Source organism: Xenopus tropicalis, chromosome 2 (assembly GCF_000004195.4).
Source record: "Xenopus tropicalis strain Nigerian chromosome 2, UCB_Xtro_10.0, whole genome shotgun sequence".
Taxonomy (NCBI): Eukaryota; Metazoa; Chordata; class Amphibia; order Anura; family Pipidae; genus Xenopus; species Xenopus tropicalis.
Window position 1 is genome coordinate 173,009,483 of NC_030678.2, and position 8,825 is coordinate 173,018,307.

Consider the following 8,825-nt stretch of genomic DNA (forward strand, 5'->3'; position numbering starts at 1 on the left):
CCTGCCCCAGTGAGCTTACAATCTAAGGTCCCTATCACATTCCCATCAGTCCCTGCCCCAGTGAGCTTACAATCTAAGGTCCCTATCACATTCCCATCAGTCCCTCCCCCAGTGAGCTTACAATCTAAGGTCCCTATCACATTCCCATCAGTCCCTGCCCCAGTGAGCTTACAATCTAAGGTCCCTATCCCATTCCCATCAGTCCCTGCCCCAGTGAGCTTACAATCTAAGGTCCCTATCCCATTCCCATCAGTCCCTGCCCCAGTGAGCTTACAATCTAAGGTCCCTATCCCATTCCCATCAGTCCCTGCCCCAGTGAGCTTACAATCTAAGGCCCCTATCACATTCCCATCAGTCCCTACTGTCTCCATCTTGTCCTACTGTCTCCATCTTGTCCTACTGTCTCCATCTTGTCCTACTGTCTCCATCTTGTCCTACTGTCTCCATCTTGCCCTACTGTCCATCTTGCCCTTCTGTCTCCATCTTGCCCCACAGTCTCCATCTTGCCCTACTGTCTCCATCTTGCCCTACTGTCTCCATCTTGCCCTACTGCCTCCATCTTGTCCTACTGTCTCCATCTTGCCCTACTGTCTCCATCTTGCCCTACTGCCTCCATCTTGCTCTACTGTCTCCATCTTGCCCTACTGTCTCCATCTTGCCCTACTGCCTCCATCTTGTCCTACTGTCCCCATCTTGCCCTACTGTCTCCATCTTGCCCTACTGCCTCCATCTTGTCCTACTGTCTCCATCTTGCCCTACTGTCTCCATCTTGCCCTACTGCCTCCATCTTGCCCTACTGTCTCCATCTTGCCCTACTGTCTCCATCTTGTCCTACTGTCTCCATCTTGTCCTACTGTCTCCATCTTGCCCTACTGCCTCCATCTTGCCCTACTGTCTCCATCTTGCCCTACTGCCTCCATCTTGCCCTACTGTCTCCATCTTGCCCTACTGTCTCCATCTTGCCCTACTGTCTCCATCTTGCCCTACTGTCTCCATCTTGCCCTACTGTCTCCATCTTGTCCTACTGTCTCTATCTTGTCCTACTGTCTCCATCTTGCCCTACTGCCTCCATCTTGCCCTACTGTCTCCATCTTGCCCTACTGCCTCCATCTTGCCTTACTGTCTCCCTCTTGCCCTACTGTCTCCCTCTTGCCCTACTGTCTCCATCTTGCCCTACTGTCTCCATCTTGCCCTACTGTCTCCATCTTGTCCTACTGTCTCCATCTTGCCCTACTGTCTCCATCTTGCCCTACTGTCTCCACCTTGTCCTACTGTCTCCATCTTGCCCTACTGTCTCCATCTTGTCCTACTGTCTCCATCTTGTCCTACTGCCTCCATCTTGTCCTACTGTCTCCATCTTGCCCTACTGTCTCCATTTTGTCCTACTGTCTCCATCTTGCCCTACTGCCTCCATCTTGCCTACTGTCTCCATTGCCCTACCCCTGCCTACTGTCTCCATCTTGTCCTACTGTCTCCATCTTGCCCTACTGTCTCCATCTTGCCCTACTATCTCCATCTTGTCCTACTGTCTCCATCTTGTCCTACTGCCTCCATCTTGTCCTACTGTCTCCATTTTGCCCTACTGTCTCCATCTTGCCCTACTGTCTCCATCTTGTCCTACTGTCTCCATCTTGCCCTACTGTCTCCATCTTGCCCTACTGTCTCCATCTTGCCCTACTGTCTCCATCTTGCCCTACTGCCTCCATCTTGTCCTACTGTCTCCATCTTGCCCTACTGTCTCCATCTTGCCCTACTGCCTCCATCTTGCCCTACTGTCTCCATCTTGCCCTACTGTCTCCATCTTGTCCTACTGTCTCCATCTTGTCCTACTGTCTCCATCTTGCCCTACTGCCTCCATCTTGCCCTACTGTCTCCATCTTGCCCTACTGCCTCCATCTTGCCCTACTGTCTCCATCTTGCCCTACTGTCTCCATCTTGCCCTACTGTCTCCATCTTGCCCTACTGTCTCCATCTTGTCCTACTGTCTCCATCTTGTCCTACTGTCTCCATCTTGCCCTACTGCCTCCATCTTGCCCTACTGTCTCCATCTTGCCCTACTGCCTCCATCTTGCCTTACTGTCTCCCTCTTGCCCTACTGTCTCCCTCTTGCCCTACTGTCTCCATCTTGCCCTACTGTCTCCATCTTGCCCTACTGTCTCCATCTTGTCCTACTGTCTCCATCTTGCCCTACTGTCTCCATCTTGCCCTACTGTCTCCATCTTGTCCTACTGTCTCCATCTTGCCCTACTGTCTCCATCTTGTCCTACTGTCTCCATCTTGTCCTACTGCCTCCATCTTGTCCTACTGTCTCCATCTTGCCCTACTGTCTCCATTTTGTCCTACTGTCTCCATCTTGCCCTACTGCCTCCATCTTGCCCTACTGTCTCCATCTTGCCCTACTGTCTCCATCTTGCCCTACTGTCTCCATCTTGTCCTACTGTCTCCATCTTGCCCTACTGTCTCCATCTTGCCCTACTATCTCCATCTTGTCCTACTGTCTCCATCTTGTCCTACTGCCTCCATCTTGTCCTACTGTCTCCATCTTGTCCTACTGTCTCCATTTTGCCCTACTGTCTCCATCTTGCCCTACTGTCTCCATCTTGTCCTACTGTCTCCATCTTGTCCTACTGTCTCCATCTTGCCCTACTGTCTCCATCTTGCCCTACAGTCTCCATCTTGCCCTACTGTCTCCATCTTGTCCTACTGTCTCTATCTTTGCTACTGCTGCCATTTTTGCATCTCCCATAATACATCCCAGAGGTTTTGTATGAGGAAAAGAAACTTGGTGAATATGGTGCCCATATGAGGGAAGAGTCACTTTAGCAGGTTGTCACGAGTGGCTCTTTACCAGTAAGTATCACTAATGGAAAGGTGTGCTGTAGGCAAAACATAAGCCGATTTGCTTTTTTTTACTCACCTTGCCAAACCTTAGTAAATAAGCCCTATGCACTTTTGCTGAAGGCATTTCCACCATTTCCATTTGTGCCATTATAACTCAGAGAACCATAAAGGGAATTAAACAGAGCAGCCACTGACATACAAATAGTTAACTAAACCACATAAACAAAGCAGCGATGCATTAAATGATCAAATTAAATAAAAACCTTTCATTTAGGATAAAAAAAAAATAATAAATCCCCCTGCCGTGTTATTTAAAGCATATGTGTAAATATTCCCCATATAAAGGAGGATTTGTGGTAACAGCAACCATTAAACGTCTGGACATGTAATATATTAATTGCTATGAGGAATGCGTTTCCCCGGCGATGCTGCTCATTAACAGTCGCTTTTATCATCGCTGACAGGAGAATAGTAAATTACATTCAGATTCCAATGAAAGAGCAGAATGTTCTGAATCCGGCGGATCCCATTGGTCGCTGGGCAGCACATGTGTCGGGCGGCTCCGCTGTAAAGCAATTGTCTATGGGAAACAATGGGGGGGTTCACTAATATTTAACTTATTTGTTGTTTCTGTAGCCATTCAGTATTATGGGCCCCCCCCCCCAGAGCCGAGACCCCACAAGATGCAGCTCAGCGCGTGATTGGTTATCCCACAATATTCCACTCATTTCCTAACAACAAATATATATATGTTTTGGGGTAGGTAGATAAATAGATAGATTTGCTTTTGATCTTATAAAGAATAAATAGACATTCGCTCTGAGTCACAAACGCCTGTAATCCCGCAGTTACCCCCCAACGTCGTAACGACTAATTAACCCACCGCTTGTGTTTGGGAACTTAATTAGGGGGTCTCTAATGCTTTTTTGAGTGGAGATTTTGGAATGAACATTCCTTTTGTAACTTGTATATAACAGAAAGGGAATAGTTTAACACTTGCAGAAGTATAACATAGGGGTTAGAGCTCCATTGTGACCAGGCTGGGCCCCCTTAGCCCATAACAAGGTTACAGATATATAGAAACATTGGGGTAACAGTCACCCTGCTATAGTTCCAGGGGTACCCAGGGCACAAATAAGCACTCACCCCAAATCCCCCCCTAACTGGCCTTCAGGCTGGGCCCCCTTAGCCCATAACAAGGTTACAGATATATAGAAACATTGGGGTAACAGTCACCCCGCTATAGTTCCAGGGGTACCCAGGGCACAAATAAGCACTCACCCCAAATCCCCCCTAACCGGCCTTCAGGCTGGGCCCCCTTAGCCCATAACAAGGTTACAGATATATAGAAACATTGGGGTAACAGTCACCCCGCTATAGTTCCAGGGGTACCCAGGGCACAAATAAGCACTCACCCCAAATCCCCCCTAACTGGCCTTCAGGCTGGGCCCCCTTAGCCCATAACAAGGTTACAGATATATAGAAACATTGGGGTAACAGTCACCCCGCTATAGTTCCAGGGGTACCCAGGGCACAAATAAGCACTCACCCCAAATCCCCCCCTAACTGGCCTTCAGGCTGGGCCCCCTTAGCCCATAACAAGGTTACAGATATATAGAAACATTGGGGTAACAGTCACCCCCCTATAGTTCCAGGGGTACCCAGGGCACAAATAAGAACTCACCCCAAATCCCCCCTAACTGGCCTTCAGGCTGGGCCCCCTTAGCCCATAACAAGGTTACAGATATATAGAAACATTGGGGTAACAGTCCCCCTGCTATAGTTCCAGGGGTACCCAGGGCACAAATAAGCACTCACCCCAAATCCCCCCCTAACTGGCCTTCAGGCTGGGCCCCCTTAGCCCATAACAAGGTTACAGATATATAGAAACATTGGGGTAACAGTCACCCCGCTATAGTTCCAGGGGTACCCAGGGCACAAATAAGCACTCACCCCAAATCCACCCCCTAACTGGCCTTCAGGCCGGGCCCCCTTAGCCCATAACAAGGTTACAGATATATAGAAACATTGGGGTAACAGTCACCCCCCTATAGTTCCAGGGGTACCCAGGGCACAAATAAGAACTCACCCCAAATCCCCCCTAACTGGCCTTCAGGCTGGGCCCCCTTAGCCCATAACAAGGTTACAGATATATAGAAACATTGGGGTAACAGTCACCCCGCTATAGTTCCAGGGGTACCCAGGGCACAAATAAGCACTCACCCCAAATGCCCCCCTAACTGGCCTTCAGGCTGGGCCCCCTTAGCCCATAACAAGGTTACAGATATATAGAAACATTGGGGTAACAGTCACCCTGCTATAGTTCCAGGGGTACCCAGGGCACAAATAAGCACTCACCCCAAATGCCCCCCTAACTGGCCTTCAGGCTGGGCCCCCTTAGCCCATAACAAGGTTACAGATATATAGAAACATTGGGGTAACAGTCACCCTGCTATAGTTCCAGGGGTACCCAGGGCACAAATAAGCACTCACCCCAAATGCCCCCCTAACTGGCCTTCAGGCTGGGCCCCCTTAGCCCATAACAAGGTTACAGATAGAGACATTGGGGTAACAGTCACCCTGCTATAGTTCCAGGGGTACCCAGGGCACAAATAAGCACTCACCCCAAATCCCCCCCTAACTGGCCTTCAGGCTGGGCCCCCTTAGCCCATAACAAGGTTACAGATATATAGAAACATTGGGGGTAACAGTCACCCTGCTATAGTTCCAGGGGTACCCAGGGCACAAATAAGCACTCACCCCAAATCCCCCCCTAACTGGCCTTCAGGCTGGGCCCCCTTAGCCCATAACAAGGTTACAGATATATAGAAACATTGGGGTAACAGTCACCCTGCTATAGTTCCAGGGGTACCCAGGGCACAAATAAGCACTCACCCCAAATCCCCCCCTAACTGGCCTTCAGGCTGGGCCCCCTTAGCCCATAACAAGGTTACAGATATATAGAAACATTGGGGTAACAGTCACCCTGCTATAGTTCCAGGGGTACCCAGGGCACAAATAAGCACTTACCCCAAATCCCCCCTAACTGGCCTTCAGGCTGGGCCCCCTTAGCCCATAACAAGGTTACAGATATATAGAAACATTGGGGTAACAGTCACCCCGCTATAGTTCCAGGGGTACCCAGGGCACAAATAAGCACTCACCCCAAATCCCCCCCTAACTGGCCTTCAGGCTGGGCCCCCTTAGCCCATAACAAGGTTACAGATATATAGAAACATTGGGGTAACAGTCACCCCGCTATAGTTCCAGGGGGACAGACAAGTTGGGGGTCAGAGAGACCAGGGGTGGAGATGTTTGTAAACGTTTACAGTTTGGGTTGGAATTCCCAGACCAATTACCTGCTAAATTGTTTGTGAAATTTCCTAACAATTCTGAATTAAATTAAAAAGAAAACCAGTTGCCCAATAGGACAAAGGGCCCTTCTATTGGCCTGGGCGGTTCCGGCAGGTTGGCGGCACAGAAGCGGTTAATGGCAGAATTCTCCGACATGTGTTTCTTATCTGCCGCGCACCGAAAGCAAAGCTCGGTTTTATTTTCTGGAATTTTAATGTTCACACATATTCCATATGACACACAAGGTTGAACAAACTAAACCGAGGTTATAAAAGGGAAAAAAAGAAAAAGAAAATTGTGAATTTGCCACGCAGGAAATAACAAAATCATATTTTCACTTTGGATGGAAACATATACGAATGGCGGAGGCCGCGGCTCTTTCGGCTACTTAATCCTTTCGGTGCTGGAATCGCTGTCGAATGACGATGTCAAAATTTCGTCATTGTCTTCTCGCCTCCGGGCCACCGTACCATCATTAGGACTCGTGCCTATGGGAGGCCCCATTGGGGGAAGCAATAGCCTGACCCTCACCAGGAGGTAAAGTACCAACAATGGTAACATCACAGTAGCCCTACCAACCAGGAGATGTTTTTTAGTTGAGACTTTGGGTCTTGAGGATGATGAGGACATGAAAACCATGGGGGAAGCAATAGCCTGACCCTCACCAGGAGGTAAAGTACCAACAATGGTAACATCACAGTAGCCCTACCAACCAAGAGATGTTTTTTAGTTGAGACTTTGGGTCTTGAGGATGATGAGGACATGAAAACCATGGGGGAAGCAATAGCCTGACCCTCACCAGGAGGTAAAGTACCAACAATGGTAACATCATGGAAGCCCTACCAACCAGGAGACCAACTGATCTGCTGAAAGGTTTGGACCATGGTGAAGCAATAGCCTGACCCTCCCCAGGAGGTAAAGTACCAACAATGGTAACATCATGGAAGCCCTACCAACTAGGAGACCAAGTGATATGCTGAAAAGTTTGGACCAGGGGGGAAGAAACAGCATGACCCTCACCAGGAGCTAAAGTACCAACAATGGTAACATCATGGAAGCCCTACCAACTAGGAGACCAAAGGATCTGCTGAAAGGTTTGGACCATGGGGGAAGCAATAGCCTGACCCTCCCCAGGAGGTAAAGTACCAACAATGGTAACATCATGGAAGCCCTACCAACTAGGAGACCAACTGATCTGCTGAAAGGTTTGGACCAGGGGGGAAGCAACAGCATGACCCTCACCAGGAGGTAAAGTACCAACAATGGTAACATCATGGAAGCCCTACCAACCAGGAGATCAACTGATCTGCTGAAAGGTTTGGACCATGGGGGAAGCAATAGCCTGACCCTCACCAGGAGGTAAAGTACCAACAATGGTAACATCATGGAAGCCCTACCAACTAGGAGACCAACTGATCTGCTGAAAGGTTTGGACCATGGGGGAAGCAATAGCCTGACCCTCACCAGGAGGTAAAGTACCAACAATGGTAACATCATGGAAGCCCTACCAACCAGGAGATCAACTGATCTGCTGAAAGGTTTGGACCATGGGGGAAGCAATAGCCTGACCCTCACCAGGAGGTAAAGTACCAACAATGGTAACATCACAGTAGCCCTACCAACCAGGAGATGTTTTTTAGTTGAGACTTTGGGTATTGGGGATGATGAGGACACCAACTACTTGCCTGTATCAGTATCACTATAAATAAGATGAGTTCCTATTGGTCAAACCACTAGAGCAAAATCTACTTTTATATTTTATCGTGTATGAGAAACAGAAGCTACAAGACATGATGGAAGGATATACGTCATCAATATATTGGGACTCATTGACCTCTCATTGTTCTCTAAATAATTTTATCCCGTACTGACCCACGGTCTTTTAAAACCACCTGAGGGTCCTAAACCCTATTTTTATAGTTCAGGGCATGGAGGGCAGAACTTTTAGTTTTGTCATTTCTAGGTCTCTGGACCAGCCAAGTTCCTTGATAGTCAATTACCTGGGCAACCAGATTACTAACAGACAAGGCTCTGTGTAGCAATGAGCAGCATTCGCCATTGGTAAATATTTTTGTGAAACAGCTAAAAAAAATTGCGGTAATTTTTTGATGTTTTGCAAATTTTACGGTGAAGCGAAATGGGACTCATTCACTCATCACTAGCTCTAGAACCTTTTTCTGCTTTCCCAGAACACGGATTGGAGGTCGGGTCAAACTCCATAACTGTGACCGTATTTGAATGACAGATCTGTTGAACATTAATATTCACTCAAATCCCGCTTTTCTCAGCCCCCCAAAAAGGGCAAAGATGACATCATTGCTGATGTCATAACACAGTCACCTAGCGATTGGTCATAAGGAAGGGAAGAGAAATGTCTGAGCCTTGCAGCTTCCTTCATGGATGCAACAGACGCCACTGGGCTGAAGCAGTGGAGATTCCAAGATGGCGGCTCTCATAGGCACCACATGGTTTCCTGATGATGGAACGCCAGTATTTGCTGAAATGTGACATCATCAAGTTGTGGTTCGGAACCAGATTCAAAATAAAAAGACGCTGAGGACCTGGGTTCAATGCCCGAATATAGGATTTTCTGGTTTTGCTCCAAATGGGTAATTCTGGCTAGAGATGGG